The sequence below is a fragment of the Coenobita brevimanus genome, chromosome 33, assembly GCF_032717465.1.
Source record: "Coenobita brevimanus isolate Jiangsu-jjx chromosome 33, ASM3271746v2, whole genome shotgun sequence".
Lineage (NCBI taxonomy): Eukaryota > Metazoa > Arthropoda > Malacostraca > Decapoda > Coenobitidae > Coenobita > Coenobita brevimanus.
In genome coordinates this window covers 41,331,691-41,352,139 of record NC_136986.1, presented here as the reverse complement: position 1 = coordinate 41,352,139, position 20,449 = coordinate 41,331,691, and the positions used below count along the sequence as shown (strand labels likewise).

General features: G+C 40.3%; 1 protein-coding gene across 3 annotated transcripts in view; it reads right to left on the bottom strand.

Annotated features, from left to right (window-relative positions):
* The window catches only part of LOC145395911 (uncharacterized), a 92,632-nt gene extending 77,726 nt beyond the window's left edge, over positions 1-14,906 (bottom strand). For all 3 annotated transcript variants that reach the window (XR_013896671.1, XM_080269437.1, XM_080269436.1), the window contains exon 1: positions 14,751-14,906. The gene's annotated coding sequence lies outside the window, so the exon portion shown is untranslated. The remainder of the gene's footprint in view (positions 1-14,750) is intronic.
* Between the last annotated feature and the right edge of the window lie 5,543 nt (positions 14,907-20,449).

Below are 20,449 nucleotides of genomic sequence, written 5' to 3'. Positions count from 1 at the left end.
AATCCCGTCTATCTATCTAACTCTTCTATCTATCACTATTATCTCCTCTCTATCTATCTATCAATCTTCGTCAGTCTATCCATTCATCTATCGAAATCCTCCGTTTATCTATCGTACCCTTCTATCTATCATCCATCACCAATCCCTTTACACCGATTACATATAAAAATATTGCTATCTCCCTAACACCTACTCCTTAGCGATTTATTTTTGGGTATGGATGGTTAATATAGTTTTGTGTTTTAGATACAGAAGTGCATGGCAAGGTGTAATAAGTAAAATAAATCGCTACGGAAGAGGTGTTAGGGAGCTTCCTTAAACGACAAGAATACGAGCCATTGCCTTATGTCTATCTATCTATCTATCTATTTATCGATCTATAAATGAACGTACAAAATCATCCTGTGTTGCGAGAAAAGAAAGTCTATCGATCCATCTATCACCACCGGGTACGTCTATCTATCTATCCATCTCTCTGTCTACCTCCACCATCTATCCATCCATCTATCTACCTCCACCATCTATCCATCCATCTATCTACCTCCACCATCTATCCATCCATCTATCTACCTCCACCATCTATCTATATCTACCTCCACCATCTATCTATCTATCTATCTACCTCCACCATCTATCTATCTATCTACCTCCACCATCTATCTATATCTACCTCCACCATCTATCTATCTATCTACCTCCACCATCTATCCATCTTAAACCGCCTTTCTAACTCGATTTGTAACCATTCCTATCTATCTATCAATTTATCTATCTACCAGTATCTCTATCTAACGCCTCTACAGTAACCATCCATTTATCTACCTTCAACGTCAATACAGATCTATCTCTATAACTATCCCTCTATCTATCAGTATCTATAACTACCGCCTCTAAATTCACCGATCTATCCATCAACAATTTTTATCTACAACATTGGTACTACTACTGAGGCTACTACTATTACTACTACTACTACTACTACGACTCCTCCAACTGTCCTATTTATAGTAATGGTAGTAGTAGTAGTAGTAATTATAGTAGTTGTAGTAATAGTAGTAGCAGTAGCCTAGGAGTTGTAGCAGCAGTCAACAGTAGTAGTAGTAGCAGTAGCCTAGGAGTTGTAGCAGTAGTCAACAGTCCCAGTAGAAGTAGTAGTAACAGCAGTAGTAGTAGTAGTAGTAGTAATACAAATAATAGTAGTAGTAGTAGTGTTGGTGGTGGCGGTGGTGGGTATAATAACAATAACGAAAATAATAATAATAATAATAATAATAATAATAATAATAACAAAAATAATAATACAGGTGTAATAATAACAATAATAATAATAATCATCATCATCATCATCATCAATACGGTAATAACAAGGCTAATAGTAGTAGAATTAATTAACAAGGTCACGGCTCCCATTCAAACATGCTTTCTTATTGCTTGTGTTGACTTCCCCTACTCAAACAAACAACAAAATTAAAGTGAGAGAGAGAGAGAGAGAGAGAGAGAGAGAGAGAGAGAGAGAGAGAATGTGTGTGTGTCTGCTGGTATTTAGGTTATGTGTGTGTGCATCTGTGTACGGATTGTAAATATGTACGCTGGCTGAATGTGTATGTGTGTGTCTGTTTATGTGTATGTGTATATTTGTGTGTACAGCTTGTGTAGGCTGTTCGACAGACAATAACAGACAGAGAACTAGAAAGGAGAGAGAGAGAGAGAGAGAGAGAGAGAGAGCGGTAGTATAGTAACAGTAGTAGTAGTAGCGTAAGGCACAGTAAGGTCAAAAGTCATCAGATTCCACACACACACACACACACACACACACACACACACACACCTCAGACTGTATACTAGGTGAACGATGTACCTGAGAATTTTCCGCCTTTACATTTTGAAAAGGGAGACGAAAAGTTTGAAAATCATCGTCTGTAACTTGTGATAAACGAGTCAGCTTTCTTTTCTGTTATTTTTCTTTCTTTTTTTTTTAGTATGGCTTTATAAAACATGACATTCTCTCTCTCTCTCTAACGCCCATAATAACAACGCCTTGTAGTTCTAGTAACTGTGGTAGGATTAATGGGTCACTGTATTTGTAGCTCATGGTGGTGGTGGTGGTGGTGGTAGCAGTAGTAGTAGTAGTAGTAGTAGTAGTAGTAGTTGTTGTTGTAGCAGTAGTAGTAGTAGTAGTTGTTGTTGTAGCAGTAGTAGTAGTAGTAGTAGTAGTAGTAGTAGGTCATTGTGGTGGTGGTGGCAACAGCAATAGTAGCAGGTCATTGCATAGTGGTCGTGGTGGTGATAGTAATAGTAGTAGCAGGTCACTGTGGTGGTGGTAACAGTAATAGTAGTAGGTCAATGTAGTGGTGGTGGTGGTAGTAACAGTGGTAGCAGGTCACCGTGGTGGTGGTGGTGGTAACAGTAGTAATAGTAGGTCAATGTAGTGGTGGTGGTGGTGGTACCAGTAGTAATAGGTCACTGTGGTGGTGGCAACAGTAGTAGTAGTAGGTCAATGTAGTGGTGGTGGTGGTAGTAACAATAGTTGTAGATCACTGTGGTGGTGGTATTAGTAGTAGTAGGTCATCGTAGTAGCAATAACTGCAGTGGCAGTAGCAACCTCAGGGCCATCTGAATGTAAACCCGGTGGACTGCAGGACAAAACAGACTCTTTTCCTCAGTCCCCCTTTCACGGGATTAGGAAGGGGAGTAGGGGGACGTTTGTATAACTCGGCACCTCCTCACCTGGTCATATTAGTGGCACCACGTGAAGGCGTCCCTCTCCTGTACCATACATTACGTGGCTGGAGATGGTTTTTGGAGCAAATTTTACTCAGTGAAACAACTCCCTTCCCAGTTTTTGGAGCGAATTTAGCCAATCAAACAACTCCCTTCCCAGTTTTTGGAGCGAATTTAGCCAATCAAACAACTCCCTTCCCAGTTTTTGGAGCGAATTTAGCCAATCAAACAACTCCCTTCCCAGTTTTTGGAGCGAATTTAGCCAATCAAACACCTCCCTTCCCAGTTTTTGGAGCGAATTTAGCCAATCAAACACCTCCCTTCCCAGTTTTTGGAGCGAATTTAGTCGGTGAAACAACTCCCCTCCCAGTTCTGTCTGAAGGTAATTGGCAACAGGTGAAATACAGTGAAACCCGTCTTTACAAATGCGTGTTTCAGATGCTTTGACTTAGCTAAATAATCGTCAAACTTTGGGAGGCGAAGACAAAGAGGAAGCCAGGGAGAATACTGAACGCTGAAGTGGAAGAAAACGAAGAGGAAAAGAAACAAGAGGAAGAAAACGAGGAGGAAAAAAACAAGAGGAAAAAAACAAGAGGAAGAAAACGAGGAGGAAAAAAACAAGAGGAAAAAAACAAGAGGAAGAAAACGAGGAGGAAAAAAGAGGAAGAGGAAAACGAGGAAAAAAGAGGAAGAAAACGAAGACGAAAAGAAACAGGAGGAAGAAATCGAGGAGGAAAAGAAACAAGAGGAAGAAAACGAGGAAAAGAAGGAAGAGGAAGCAAACGAGGAGGAAAAAAGAGGAAGAAAACGAAGAGGAAAAGAAACAAGAGGAAGAAAACGAGGAGGAAAAAAACAAAAGGAAGAAAACGAAGAGGAAAAGAAACAAGAGGAAGAAAAAAGAGGAAGATAACGAGGAGGAAAAAAAGAGGAAGAAAACGAAGAGGAAAAGAAGCAAGAGGAAGAAAACGAAGAGGAAAAGAAGCAAGAGGAAGAAAACGAAGAGGAAAAGAAGCAAGAGGAAGAAAACGAAGAGGAAAAGAAGCAAGAGGAAGAAAACGAAGAGGAAAAGAAGCAAGAGGAAGAAAACGAGGAGGCAAAGCAAGAGGAAGGTGAAGCTAGAGAGGAAAATAACAAGGGAGAAGAATGCAAGCGGCCGACACCTTGCACTGCTGGTTGCTAAAAATAGCGAACCGGGGCAACCTTATCCTTCTCTAGTCCCTGTCCTACTGTCTATCCCATCCCACCCTCCATCTATCACCTTTCTATCTATCCCATCCCACCTATCTATTACCCTTCTACATATCCCACCCCACCCTTTATCTATCACCCTTCTATCTATCCCATCCCACCTATCTATTACCCTTCTACATATCCCATCCCACCCTTTATCTATCACCCTTCTATCTATCCCATCCCACCTTCTATCTATCCTACCCCACCCAATATCTATCACCCTTCCATCTATCCCATCCCACCTTCTATCTATCCTACCCCACCCATTATCTATCACCCTTCTATCCCATCTTCTATCTATCACCCTTCTATCTATCCCATCCCACTTATCTATCACCCTTCTATCCCATCTTGTATCTACCACCCTTCTATTTATCCCATCCCACCTATCTACCACCCTTCTATCTATCCCATCCCACCTTCTATCTACCACCCTTCTATTTATCCCATCCCACCTATCTACCACCCTTCTATCTATCCCATCCCACCTTCTATCTACCACCCTTCTATGTATCCCATCCCACCTATCTACCACCCTTCTATCTATCCCATCCCACCTTCTATCTACCACCCTTCTATGTATCCCATCCCACCTATCTACCACCCTTCTATCTATCCCATCCCACCTATCTACCACCCTTCTATCTATCCCATCCCACCTTCTATCTACCACCCTTCTATCTATCCCATCCCACCTATCTACCACCCTTCTATCTATCCCATCCCACCTATCTACCACCCTTCTATCTATCCCATCCCACCTTCTATCTATCACCCTTCTATCTATCCCATCCCACCTATCTATCACCCTTCTATCTATCCCATCCCACCTATCTACCACCCTTCTATCGATCCCATCCCACCTATCTACCACCCTTCTATCTATCCCATCCCACCTTCTATCTATCACCCTTCTATCTATCCCATCCCACTTTTTATCTATTGTATTATATGGTTTTTATCTAACGGTCAGTCTAATCACCTTCGGGCATCCTTAAGGAGACACAGACCCTCTTATTTTGCATTTTCTTTTTTCTTGAGAGAGAGAGAGAGAGAGAGAGAGAGAGAGAGAGAGAGAGAGAAGGAAAAACATATCAATACTGCAATATGGTGGTCCTATGTCTGCTAGAGAGAGAGAGAGAGGAAAAAAAATGCAAAATATGGCAGGCCTAGTCCTATGTGTCCTTAAGGATTATCTATGCCTACCCATATCTTCCTTTCTGTACCTACACTTCTATCTATCTGTCTTAAACTGTCCTCCATCGTACCTTTACAATTGTTTTTATGCAAGGAAGGAGGAGGCAAGGGCAAGATCACAAGCCTATTCCCTCCAAGAAAAAAACAAAACAAAATAAAAGAGAGCCAAATTCAAGATCCGTTTAGTGGTTTTATATCTATCACTTTATACCTCATCTATAACCTATACCATATGTGTTTCTCTATTCTGACTGTCCTCCATTCTCTCCTATACATCTCATCTATCACCTATACCATATGTGTTTCTCTATTCTGTCCTCCATTCTCTCCTATACATCTCATCTATAACCTATACCATATGTGTTTCTCTATTCTGTCCTCCATTCTCTCCTATACATCTCATCTATAACCAATACCATATGTTATTCTCTCTATTCTGTCCTAAATTCTCTCCTATACATCTCATCTATAACCTATACCATATGTTATTCTCTCTATTCTGTCCTAAATTCTCTCCTTTATATCTCATCTATAACCTACAGTATACCATATGTTTTTCTCTTATTCTGACTGTCCTCTTCTCTCCTATATATCTCATCTATAACCTATACCATACCATATATGTTTTTCCTCTCTATTCTGACTGTCCTCCATTCTCTCCTATATCTCATCTATAACCTATACCATATATGTTTTTCTCTCTATTCTGTCCTCCATTCTCTCCTATGTATCTCATCTATAACCTACACCATATGTTTTTCTCTCTATTCTGTCCTCCATTCTCTCCTATATCTCATCTGTAACCTATACCATTTGTTTTTCTCTCTATTCTGACTGTCCTCCATTCTCTCCTATGTATCTCATCTATAACCTATACCATATATGTTTTTCTCTCTATTCTGTCCTCCATTCTCTCCTATATATCTCATCTATAACCTATACCATATATGTTTTTCTCTTGTTCTGACTGTCCTCTTCTCTCCCATCCCATTTTCTATCCTCCATTCTATCCCATGCCATTTTCTATCGCCTCATTTGGTTTGTGGTCTGCCCCTCTTTATCTCTTCTATCTATTACTACAGTAGATATTTATTTTAGTCTTGATGTATCTATCCTTTCTGTCCTCCATTTCACACAAACCCACTTCGTCTTTCCCTCCAACTCGTCCTCCGTCTACCACTCCTTCAGTCTCCTTTAATCTCCATCTATGTCCACGCTTCGTTCAATGTCTTCCCATCTCTATTCGGTTACCTGACTGACCGGTTTAACATTTACCGTAATCACATAAACATACCGTGCACATATAATCAGAGAATGTCATGCAAGTTAAACAGCATGGAAACATCATCTTCTCAAATATTCTAGTGACTCTTCTATCTATCTATTGCCAGACGCCTTAATACGGGGTGGCCACAAACAAATTGCCTCCATGTCGCCCTGTCCCCCGCCATTTCACTGCCCTGCTCCCTGCTCACACCCCCCTCTTAATTGTCATATTTAACCCGTGGATCCGACACGTAGCGATAGCGATAGTATCAACGCCTAGGGCAGTGATTGCAACACTGTGCTGCGGTTACAGTCATTTGTGGTGTCGTATCGCAACGTATCGCTGGTACTCGTAAAGGCCGCAGCTCCAACATACCGTACTTGAATGCGTCGGCCTTGGTCACCGACTGGCGGCTCTCCACGCTGCTCGATCTCTGGAGGTGAAGATCTGTGCAATTGAAAATTGTCATTTTTTCTTATCTAGGGTGGCTGATAATGAATGACTGTCGTTCCCGTGTATGTATGTATGTATGTATGTTAGGTATGTATATAGCTTATATATATAGGCTATAAGTACAGTATATTTATATACGGTACATATATAAACATAAGTTTAATACCTTATATATTTACATATAGCCTATAGGTATACCGTACATACCGGTATATATATATACCATATGTATAAAATTGTCCGAAGAACGAGAACAATGTAAAATACATCACCGGACTGAAGGGGTTATAGGGGTGGTGGAGAGTGCATCTTAGGATTTATCAGCAGAATAAGACCGTGTGGCAGCAGCAAGGATGGATTGTAAGATATATCAGGTACAGCAGGGGTTACCATGGCTTCAGAGCCGCACAGGACGCACCAGCACAGTACCTACTCCCGACGCTCAATACAATACATATCATGGCAACAAAAACTTATGATTTACCACGTATCGAATGGGGTTACTGGGGACACCTTAACCCTTTCAACTCCATTACCTATTTTACTTGCTTTACAGGACGCCTTCACGCGGTGGCATTAATATAACCCAGGCGGATCCACTGCCCGGTTAGCCTACATAAACGTCCCTCATCCCTTCCCTATCCCGCACATACGATACTGACCTGCGGGCGAACGGGAGCTTCAGCCTGCAGTCCAGTGGGTTACGTCCATAGAAATCAGGCAACAACAACAACAACTACTACTACTACTACTACTACTGTTACCACCACCACCACTATCATCACTCACCACAACTACTACCATTACTATTAACACCACCACTACTACTACTACTACTACTCTACTGCTGCTACTACAACAACTACTACCTAACACCACCGCCACCAACAATACTACTACTACTACTACTACACATTCTGATACCTTCTGACGAGAGAGAGAGAGAGAGAGAGAGAGAGAGAGTCACTAACAACGTCTCTTATTCCTAAACCAACACCAATCATCCACGCAACGCCATTTACCTTACAATTAAAACATCATATAAACACGAAAAATACCACGTTTCAAGTGACACAGCACTGGTATATTCGTAAGCATGGACTCCGTAAAGCGTTTCCTTTGGCGATTTATTCTCTCTCTCACACATACTTCAAATATACCTTACCCTCCCCAAACCTCCCTCCCTCCCTCCCTCCCTCCCTCCCTCCCTCTCTCTCTCTCTCTCTCCCCAAGTTTCATCGTTTTCCCAGTCCTACGTACCACACACCTTCGCATGCCACTACTTCGACACTAATACTAACCTCTCCATAGCCTTTATTCTGGAAGAGGTGGCCACAAACAAAGAGCCTCCACGTGCCCTGTCCTTCGCCATCAAGCTACCCTTTCTCCAACTCTACATCCCCTTCACCGACAGACCTTGTCATCCCATCCCTCCATCGCATTCCACCCACCGTCCATATTGAATACATATTAGGGCTGTCTCAACCGGGACTGGTGTACTCTCTCTCTCTCTCTCACACACACACAGGACTGGAATAGTTTCTCTCTCTCTCTCACACACACACACACGCACACACACACACACACACACACACACACAGGAATGGAGTAGTTCTCTCTCTCTCTATGTCGACTGATCTTGTGGGCAGTCAGTAGTCTGGTTAATAGACATTCAATCTTCACACTGTTCCCTGTCCAAGCCGAGATCGAACCCACCTACTTTCAAACAACAGCCCGCGTCTCTAACCACCTGACCAGGAGTACGGTTACGGTCAGAATTATCACTTTTTTTTTGGCGAAGGATTACGAAACTAGGAAGAAGTTATGAGAAGTTTGTCTATTCGTTTTGTGTGTGTGTGTGTGTGTGTGTGTGTGTGTGTGTGTGTGTGTGTGTGTGTGTGTGTGTGTGGATTAACTTTAACCTACTAGGGAACGTACGGCGCGTTTCCCACACACACACACACACACACACACACACACACACACACACACACTGTCTGTCTGTCTCTCTCTCGGGCTTCTGGCGTTTGGTTTCTTCTTCCCTGCATACAACAGGCAAAACAGAACAATGCTTCAACTCTACATCCTTTCCACAGCACTTCTACATGACTAACAGCAAATTCAAGTATCAATCCATTATAAAAATTCTGCATTCAAGATGGAGAGATGGCACTTTTAGGCCAAGGTAGACGGTAAGAGGAATATAGTCAAGAAATACCAGATATGAGTCACGTAGCTGTGTAATCTACCTTAACAGATAACAAAGTACATTAGAGTCACAAGTAGTTATGAGTTTTATTTAATTCTTAGGCGGGAGAAGAGGTCAGGATGAAGGCTTTGCAAATGATCAGTGAATAAACAAAAAAATATATAATAATGACATACTAAGAAAAATAATAATAAAAACAACAGAAAAAGGCCTTGCAAAATATCAGTCTAAAAGATAATAATGATGGCTTTCCAAATATAACAAAATAAATCAATAATAATAATAACTTCAAATTTCCCCACCCGCGCACGAAGCTAGCCTAGTCGTCCAAATACTTCACACACACCCAAGAATGAGTCAGCAAGGCAGCGACACACTTTCCATTCGTAAGGCTGATGGGTAAAACGTTTCTCCCTTGCGCTCTCAGGCTCCTATGACTCAAATACCTCTATATATTATCATCTGGAGGTTACGAGAATGAAAAGCCGACACCTTTTTAAAAATCTTGTTGACACCAAACGATCTACAGCTTTTGAGAATTTGAAATAAAAGCCGTTAAATTCCAACGACATTATTTTCCTGACGCTAGACGATTTTGGATTCTGGTGACGGTTATTTATTTTAATCTTGCTGGCACCGGACGATTTTAGTTAGCTTTGGAGAGAGAATTATTACGGGTGGAGGAGGGGTTAGATACAGCCTCCACTATCCCCGTCACTAATCCAGGTCTGTCGTGAATAAAATCGTCTGGTAGTAACATGATTAAAGAAGAAAAATAAGAGCCTAGAGCCAAAATCCAGCAAGGAGCCGAATTGAAGCGGTTAATGGTGACTGATATCAGGGGATCCTATGACTATCTATGGCCAGACGCACTAATACCGAAAGGGGTGGCCACAAACAAATCGCCTCCATGTCGCCCTGTCCCCCGTCATTTCGATACCCTCCTTCCTTACATCCCTCTTTCTCATATACTGTATATCTCCACTCCATCCCTCCATCTCATCCTTGGTGTCCCCCCACTCATATACCTCTCCATCCTGCCATCTCACAATTGGTCTCCCCTCACATACAGGTACCTCTCCACTCCATCCTTCCATCTCATCCTCGATCCCCCCCCCCTCTCTCAAATACCTCTACACTCCATCCCCCCATCTCATCCTCTGTCTCCCCCCCCTCATATACCTCTCCACTCCCATCTCAACCCCCGTCCCTCCCTCTATCTCACGCACACTCTACTCGTTCCTCTCTCTCTCTCTCTCTCTCTCTCTCTCCGCTACACAAAACAGTACCGGTACAGCCGGAATAAATATCAATCCCTATTCACCTATGCTCCTTTTACTCTAACTTGGCCAAGATTTTCGACCTCTTGCGGTTTCTTCCACGCAGCTCAGTGAAAGAAGCAATGCTGTGGTTCTGCATTCCTTCCACAGCACTTCTTCGTGACTAGCAACGTATTTGAGTGTTAATCCATTGTTAGACCACTGCATTCAAGGAGAGAAGGCAATTTTAGGCCAAGTTCAAGCAAAAAGGGTGTGGGCGTAAAACTGCCATCTCTCCATATTGCGCGCTGAGCAGTTACATGGTAACACTAGAGTATGGTGATAGTCACGAAGAAGTGCTAGGGAAACTATGCAGGGCAGCAGCATGATTTCTTTTTAACACTGGATAACGGAAATAAGCCCCACATGAGAAAACTCCTCGGTTAATTTGAAGGTGAATGAATTATGGAAGACGTGACACTGTGAAGGTTATAATCTAATAATAATAATAATAATAATAATAATAATAATACCGGTAATAATAATAATAATAATAATAATAATAACAACAACAATAAGGGGGGCACTCAGTGGAGTGCATCTCTCCGACAAGGGCAACGTAATTTCCAAACCACTCTTCATCATGGGTTAGGTTTTCTCATCATTATGGTTTAGCAAAACGTGTTTTCCGGATCCAGAATCTGTAATACGATCCGGATCGGTCCCCAAAGTTAATCTATTGTTCCCTGGGACATGGGCTATCTACCCACCAAGTTTGGTCCAAATCTCTTTCTTAGTTTTTAAAGTAGTGCTGCTAGCAAACACACAAACAGAGGTGAAAACAGTCTTCCTGCCGGATAATAATAATAATAATAATAATAATAATCAACATTATAATAATCCGATTTCTGTTTGTTGGTTTGTTACCGTAACAGCAAAAACGGCGCAACGTAGCGTAATTTTTGTTAGAGCAAGGTACCATTAAAATGCTCTAACTTGAGGAGTAATACAATTTCCAGTCCAATCAGGCCACCGTTTCCCGAGTTATGACTCGTTTCTGGCCTTTTGACATCGAACCAAGGTCGCCGAATGAGGCCTCTAAGCTACTGCTACTGCTACTACTACTACTACCACTAATAATAATAATAATAATAATAATAATAATATACGGTATAGTAATAATAATAAAACTATAATACTAATACTAATACGAATAATAATAACAATACCGGTAATAATACTAAAAACTTCGGCGGCAATGACAACTAAAAGTCTGAATAGGCTATCCTCGGATTCACAAACAGTCGAAATTAGCTAAAATGTGTGTATAAAAGCTATGAAAAGAAAACTCGGATTCTCGTCGGTTAAGGAGGCTAACACCTTTTCCTTAGTGATTTATTATGCTTATTACACCTTACTGTCCTACTGAAGCTCCCAAACATTAAGCGATTTAATTTGCTTATTACACCTTGCTGTCCTTTCCCAAACGGTACAAAACGATATTAATCAGCCATAGCCAAAAATAAATCGCTAAGGAACAGGTGCTACGGTGCTTCCTTACCTGACGGGAATAAGGGCCTAACATTGTGATTCATCCCTTCCCTGCTCATCGGAGAGAGAGAGAGAGAGAGAGAGAGAGAGAGAGAGACCGGTAATATTCTTCTCAAACCTTATTTTTTTTTTTTTTTTTTTGAGAGAGAGAGAGAGAGAGAGAGAGAGAGACCGGTAATATTCTTCTCAAACCGGTTTTTTTTTTTTTTTGAGAGAGAGAGACCGGTAATATTCTTCTCAAACCGGTTTTTTTTTTTTTGAGAGAGAGAGAGAGAGAGACCGGTAATATTCTTCTCAAACCGGTATTTTTTTTTTTAGAGAGAGAGAGAGAGAGAGAGAGAGAGAGAGAGAGAGAGAGAGAGAGAGAGACCGGTAATATTCTTCTCAAACCGGTATTTTTTTTTTTGAGAGAGAGAGAGAGAGACCGATAATATTCTCATTACTATTTTCTTTTTGGAGGGCGATTACGTGAACTCAGTATTTTTTTTGTTTTGTTTTTTTGAAGAGGGGGGGCTCAAGACCACCATTTTCTTTCTTCGAACTTCAGACGGTTTATCTATGAATTCTAGGACATTTCTCATCAAACTAGCAAGGGCTGGGAGGGAGGAATTTTTGATGGCATTTCCGGAGGGGTTATACAGCACAGGTGGTCAGGATGGTTATGTAATGGGGAGTCACCTCTTTTTATACGGAAGAAGGAACCCAGATGTTTAGTATTGTTATTATTATGGAGGGGGGAAGAGGGAGAGGGAGGCCGAGGACGAGATGGAGGGATGGGGTGGAGAGGTATATGAGAGAGCGGGGCGTGAGCTGGGAGCAGGGCACTGAAATAGCGGGGTACAGGGCGACGTGAAGGAGATTTGTTTGTGGCCACCACGTACGGGATTGAGGCGTCTGGCAATAGACAGATAGATAGATAGATAGATAGATTATTATTATTATTATTATTATTATTTGAGGAGGAGGGGTTCACATGAAAGATTTCCGTGTTTCGAAAGATTTTTATAGTCTTTCTTGGAGTTACTTATTCTTCGTCGTGCGAGGGGTGGGGGGTTAAAAAAAAAAAAAATGCAAAATAGGGCAATTCCGATTAAAATGATCATTAAGTAAAATCGAAACGCATGGAACTCTTTCAACTGAACCTACCCCGACCAAGGAGGGGTAAAAGAAAAAAAAAAAAAAAATCCCTTCTTTCCTCACCTATCTTTCATACGACACTGTGCAGCAGACAATAAGTTTCTACCCCCTCTCAAAAAAAATTTACTCCCTCACGCAAAAAAAAAAAAAAAAAAAAAAAAAAAAAAGTGACCGTGAGTTTGTGAATTCGCTCCTAAAATTGAGATAAATTTCCCGTTGTAGGTTATTTATTTCTGCGAGAGGGGATTGAGGTCTGGGAGAGAGAGAGAGAGAGAGAGAGAGAGAGAGAAACAATAAAAAACGTCACTACAGGAGAGAAAGAGAGTGAGAGGGGAGGGGGCCAGTAAGTCACTAACGGAGAGAGAGAGAGAGAGAGAGGGGGGGGGAAATTGTCACTAACGGAGAGAGAGAGGGGGGGGAAATAGTCACTAACGGAGAGAGAGAGAGAGAGGGGGTGAGGGAACAGTAAAAAATAAAAACGTCACTAACGGGGAGAGAGAAAGAGAGAGAGAGAAAGTGAACAAAGTATCTTGCAACTTATATTCTAGAAAAATCAGCGTCATGGCGAGGAAACCAACAAGCTGCTACGGTGTTTGTGGAATGGGATTTATAACACGTATAGGCTATAAATCAACTAACTCCCCTCTCCTAATTTCCATATTGCAGTAAGAACGACCAATTTCGATCTGATTTTGCGGTAGGAACGACTTATTTTAATGATTTTGAAATACGAACGACTAATTTGGATTGATTCTGCTGAAAGAACGACTAAATTTTGATCTGACATTGCAAAGAACGACTAATTTCGATCTGATTTTGCGGTACGAATGACCTAATTTTTACTGTTTTGCAGGAACGAGTAATTCTGATTGATTTTGCAGTGAGAGCAAATTTCGACCTGATTCTGCGGTAAGAACGACTAAATTTTGATCCGATTTTGCGGTAAGAACGACTAAATTTTGATCTGATTTTGCGGTAAGAACGACTAAATTTTGATCCGATTTTGCGGTAAGAACGACTAAATTTTGATCCGATTTTGCGGTAAGAACGAATAAATTTTGATCCGATTTTGCGGTAAGAACGACTAAATTTTGATCTGATTTTGCAGTAGAAACGATTAAATTTTGATCTGATTTTGCTGTAAGCGACTAAATTTTGATTTTCCAGTAACAATTTTGATCTGATTTTGAGGAGAGAACGACTAACCTTGATTTTTGCATTAAGAACGACTATTATTCTTTTTTATCTAATTTTGCAGTAAGGACGACGGAATCTTAACGTCTGTAGCCTACTGGACTTTACAAATCCTTCCTGCAATACAAATTTAAGATTATAACAAAGATTCTTTTTTGCAAGAACAAGATAAAATGGTGGTTTCTGCACTCACTCTGTTCTTCCCACATTAATCACAAGGACGTATTTAAATGTTCAGCGGCACAGGAAGCTTCGTGGCCTCTTCCTTTGCGATTAATTAGGCATATTGCACTTCACCCTTCTTTAAGATGCTAATTATATCGTTTTAATGTCGACAGTTTGCTTCAATAACACACGAGGATACTGATGAGCAATGTGCTGAATAAACTGATGTGAAAATTGGGTTACGAAATCTCTAAAAGCCAGTACAATACGACCTACAATTGCGAGAGGAAATTAATGGTAAGTTTGTTTATAAATGTGGGCTTGCAACCCAAGACACATAGAAGCTGCTCAACTGAACACTCACCCGCCTCCTAACAGTTGTGCGGCCTGGGGTGTTTTATCCCCGTAGGAATAATGCTACGCGCAGCATATACTATGAAACATCCATACGGCGGCAGTCTGGGTTGGTCCCCGTCCTTTCAGTTCGATATCCCTCTTAAAATCCAGATAGCATAAAGGAATTCACAACCCACCTCCTCCACCTCTCATCCCACACTGAGGGTGATAGGCAGCAGGGTTACAAAATCCAACGTTGTATATGCATCGCTAAACTTGCTCAAAAATTGTTAAATGCAAACGAATTTCACTGGAATTTCCTAGAAAGTGCTAAAATCTCTAGGATATAGCTAAAGCCATGTAATTATCCATGGAATACTGGTGTATTTCTTGGCGCTAAATGTCAGAAATTATCGCTAAACGGAAGGGACCGTCTCCGGATCTAGCACAAGAGAGCTAACATGGCAATTCTGAAACCCACAGACCCAAGACGATGCCACATATCACAATACCCATTTACCAGCCATTAGCATGCTTATTCGGTTATTAACTACGCCATGGCTTTTTAAACGTTCAGTTGGACAGGTCAGGAATACACAACAGTTAACTCTAATCGATCTTTACCTTAAAACAAATTTTCCCTACAACATGACTCCGGCAGGTTAAAATGTTGCCAATACGCTCTAACTGAAAATATTTTTGTTGCTCTGTCGCTCCGAGGTTTTGCATAAAATTTAATTCGAACTGTCTTAAAAATATATTAATATTTCTTACTAGTTAGCCATATTACCAAGCTATATATCGTCCACACACTCTATAAATCAGTTCCAAACCCCAGCCAGGCGTTTTCATTCATTTTCAATAACATTATGTAATGGCAACTGTACTTCCCTTTTAATCCCTACGTATTTATGTATATGCTTGCAGGTCAGATGCCTTTATGGAGTCTAGATGTGTTTCGAACAGAAGGGGTTATATTTAGTTTAGACTAATCCATTTACTACGGTCTTCCTCCAAGGTTACTGAAAAACGCGTGAGAAGCGAAAATAAAATAGACCAGACGTCATCAAAGCGCTAGGGTCAAGGAGGAGAAATTCTTACAACTGTCCGTGCTTTGGAGCGAGAAGAGGTATTACAGCCTTCACTAGCCCTTTCACTACGTCTTACCTAACTGTTAAACTTTGTAAAAACACCTGATGGTAGCAATAAGGAAAATGCACTATCATAAATGGGTCACCATTCTCAAGAGGCCAAATTTTTATTATGAAGTGTTAACAGATCAGTGAGAAGTTAGAATAACCTTCACTACCCCACGTATCTCCCCCACCTGAATACAATCGCCTGAGAAGCAAGATTAAAATAGAAAAAGACGTCATCGCTTAGAACAGGAAAAGCTTGACAAGAAACGGCTTGAAGTCTTCCTTCTTTTCTAACCCAAGACGATTTTTATCCAACTCAAGCAGGATATCTACCTACGAAAGGGTTAATCATGGCTATATTTAACCCTTCCACCTTGGAAATAATATATGCTGAATAAATCGGTGTAGAATTAGCTGAAAAACACAACATTAACACAATAAGGACTTAAACAGGTAAAGGAAAACTAGCATGATGGTGCACGTGCGCTCGTGTTGGGGAAGCTTTCCATAGCACGCCCAGAGACCCCAAGCCTCCTGAAACCGGATTTTACCAGTTAGGCTGAACGAAAACTAACGGAATTCGGGCGAACACTATGTTTCGTTTTCTTTCGTCCCCGACACAAAAAATTACTCACGCACAGTACCGCGAAAATATAAAACCATGGCGACTAAATATACTGACTACAAACCTGCTTCAATATTTTATGCCGAGAAAAGTGGATATATTGGATGAACAATTGCCATTTTACTTTATATACATATTAATGAACAGGTAAGGCTGTAACTGGAACAAGGACGCCCCTGTGAGCAAAGAAAACCCAGACAGGTACTTGGTCACGATACATATGAAGGGGATTTTTCTCAGAACTGAAGGTAATAATTAATATTTAGCATATATAATGTTCATTATAATAAATATAAATCTTAATGAAACACTGGTAACCTTACACGACGATATACTACGCAAGTGACTCATATTACTCAGTGCCGACTAAAACACATCCATATAAACTCTAAAAATGTACAGAAGCTTAGCAAATATTGTAATGTCTGCTATACTCTGCATTTATATTTCTCTTAGTATTTCCAGTAATATGAACTGGGCGAGAATGAATTAGTTTAGTCACTCCTTTGAAGATGTTGGAACTTTCCATAGTATATTTCCAGTTATTCTGAATACAAGAGAATGAAGCTTTATTTCCTTCCATGTGATCAGTTCAGGTGATCATTCTTCATCTTTGAAGAGTGCCAGTCATTATTCTGGATGCTGTGTATTAATGCCAAATACATTAACCAGCTGGAAATTTAACGTTTTCTGTTACACACCCGCAATCTTAAGCACTAACTCTTTCATTGTCATATATATATGACATTTCCAAAGGCTGAGACATGTAAGGAATCAAACTATAATGCGTTTGTTCTAACCTGACGAAGCTCCCGTGGTCCTTTCAGCTCAAACGATTACCAAGAGAAATCAGATTGAAGGGTCAATTTGATACGTAACAAAGATGACGCTCCTACCTCATTCCTAAGGCTCATCGAAATTCATGCAATCATGACTAGAATCGTGCAGGGGTAACGCGGCTGACTGAAAAAAGACCGAAGACGAGGTCACAGAATGAGCTCAGGGATAAGGGAATAAACGGAGGCTGCTCGGGATTGAGCAGCTTGGACAGCCGCCATTAGGTGATCAAGGCTGGCACATGCTAGCATGTTGGAGCATTATAAACGAACGAACGAACCCTTCTGTGGTTAATCCTCCTCTCCCCCTCAATAAAATTATGTTAATTCCTCCCTTCAATAAAATCACCTAAAGGCATCTTTAAGACACACCACCTTCTTTTGTTGTATAAGTGCCCTGTGTACCTTTTACAAAAATAAACATTTCATTCATTTATTCCATCTATCCATCCATCAGGAATGAAGGAACCTGGTACTAGGCTGTTCAGCTAAAAAATATAGGGCAAGGGTGACTAGTTGTTCTCTTCAGTGTAACATTATGTGAGGAAAGAGTCTCACCCACCCACAGGACCCACAAGGACCACATCCAGCTGAAGTGCCTTAACCCATTAGACTATTAGGCATATTCAACTTACATGGTTACCACCCATCATTATAAATGGTTTGCTCTGTTTCAGGAAATAAAATATGAAAATTACATCATGCTGAAGTGGTCAAGACACACAAGAAGTATATGTTGTATTCTTTCTCCAACACCTTGGGTTAAACATGAAGAGATGTAAATCACGCATCTGGTCTGGATCTGAATTTACAAAGTGTTAATCAACTGCTTCTCATGGCTAAGCTTCCTTTTTTCATGAACATGAAACAGGTATTGACTCTGCATTCCCCCTTCCACGTCCTTATGTAAAAAACTTTTACACGGGAATACTGAATGTAACTGTAAATCTTGGCCCCGAACTTTTGCTCCCTGGTGCAGTACAAAGTCTCTATCTTTTAAGTCTGGCAACCTTTAAATAATTAATATAATCACAGGTTAATACATCATCATCATTATCAATCATCCGTATTTTTACAACATCTTTCCAACTCAATGACAGGGTATGACAGGGTCCAGAGAACAGGAAGAGAGGAAGACATGACAGCGAGAGGACTAAACAAAAGCACACCCATCAAAACAGGCCACACACACCCCTATTCAAGCCCCCAGAATTCCAGCTCCACCTTACAGGCAAAACCATCCACACACATATGCTCTAATTAGTTTAAAAAAAAAAAAAAAAAAAAAAAAAAAAACAGCTGGTACAACTTGATATCAACTTCTGTTCCACTGTGTTTGCTCTGTCTTGTTGGTCCCATTCCTCTTTATTGCCTTATCAGGAACCCAGGCAGTTACTCAAGTCTAGACAATTGTAAAAGTGACCAGACATTTGTTCTTGGGTGTTATGTGGGCAACAAACCCCAGCCACACCTTAGATGTACACCTTTATGGGCTACATATGGCTGAAGCATCTCAGCCCACTAAATCACCAGGTGTCCAATTGGTTATCTGGTTACCGCATAAAATAGTACTGTAAATGGTCTCCTGGACTGTAAGAAATCCTTTAGCTATCATTCAGTGTACAGAGATACAAAGTGGACAGCAAGCATCCCCACTTACCACTAAACACTGCTAAATAAATTCATTTATTTATATTAGTATAATTAAAGTTGGCTTACCTTGTTGAGTATATCTGTGACTTGTAATTAAATACACAAACACATACAGTGTTAGGTGTCTCCATGCATATTTCTTCCATTCATTTCTATTCTTCAACTCCTTTCCTTTCTCCATTTCCACAGCTCGTTTTCTCACATTCACTTCTGACGTCTTTCGAAGTGTGATGAATATGTACTCTGAATATAAAACAAAATACCATAAGTTTTCCTTTTAATGCAAGTCAGTGCTACTAACAAAGCTATGAGGCTAGATTGTAAATAGGCAACACAAAACTTTCCAACAACATAAAACCTTGGAGCATATCCTATGTAGAAAAGAATGTCCTCATTGCGCATTAGGGATATGTTCCAAAATATCACAACTTCAATATCATCATCATCCAGACCTCCTTTCCCACCCTAGGGCAGGGTGAGGACAACTTCAATAACAGATGATAAAAAGGAGGAGAAACTGAAAAATTAGCTTTAGCAGTAGTAATGGACCTTTAAATTAGATTTACATGCAGCAGTGGAACTTTACTTGGCAGTTTTCTACAATAACTGTGGTCTTGAGAGTAAAATAGAACAAGGCCTCACAATATTGATATACAGGACCATTTTTTATATTATGTTAATGATGAGAACAACAGTTGACACTCATCATTTTTCCTTGCTGCATTAAAGATATACTCACTGTATTATCTGGATGAGGAGGACATCAACACATATCCTTACTGCTGCAGCTTAAGTAGTATCAATCATATGCTTAAACCTTATATTGCAAAGGGAAGGACAAGCTACAAAATTTTCTATGGCAAACTTTCCATAAGGTGTCTAGCTTCATATCACTGCTGCCTGCTTCCTTTAACATGGAATGCTGGCTAAACAATTATCACAGGTGTTTCATAAATACCCATAAAATATTAAGGGTTTGCCTTCTCCTTCACCAATATTTGTTTTAAGCATACAGCCTTAAGTGTGAGATATTGTACTCACTCTGGTTAACTTATTGTACTAAACCTGACAGTGAAATTGTATGCAGGCAGTCCTCACAGGTCAGGAATGTTAAAGAAAGATCTATAGCACTTTTTCCATTCTTCTCATAATGTATACTGAGGCAAATCAGATTCACAAGTAACAACAAAACATAAGAAAGCAATTTTTCTGTAATATACTGTGAACTTATTAGAAAAAAATAATAACAATAAAGGTGAATTTTTGTGAGGACTTACTGTACAAATAAACGTACGGGCCATCTACAAAGATTATTTACATACCAGAATAGATAAAATAACTTAGTTCTGTACACATGGTGCCTACAACACCAACAAACCCCTTCACTAAGATGATGTCTTTGATATTTTACTTGTACCATCTCCAGATGATTTAATTTAGTGAAGGAGAGAACTTTTGAACAGAAGTGGTTATA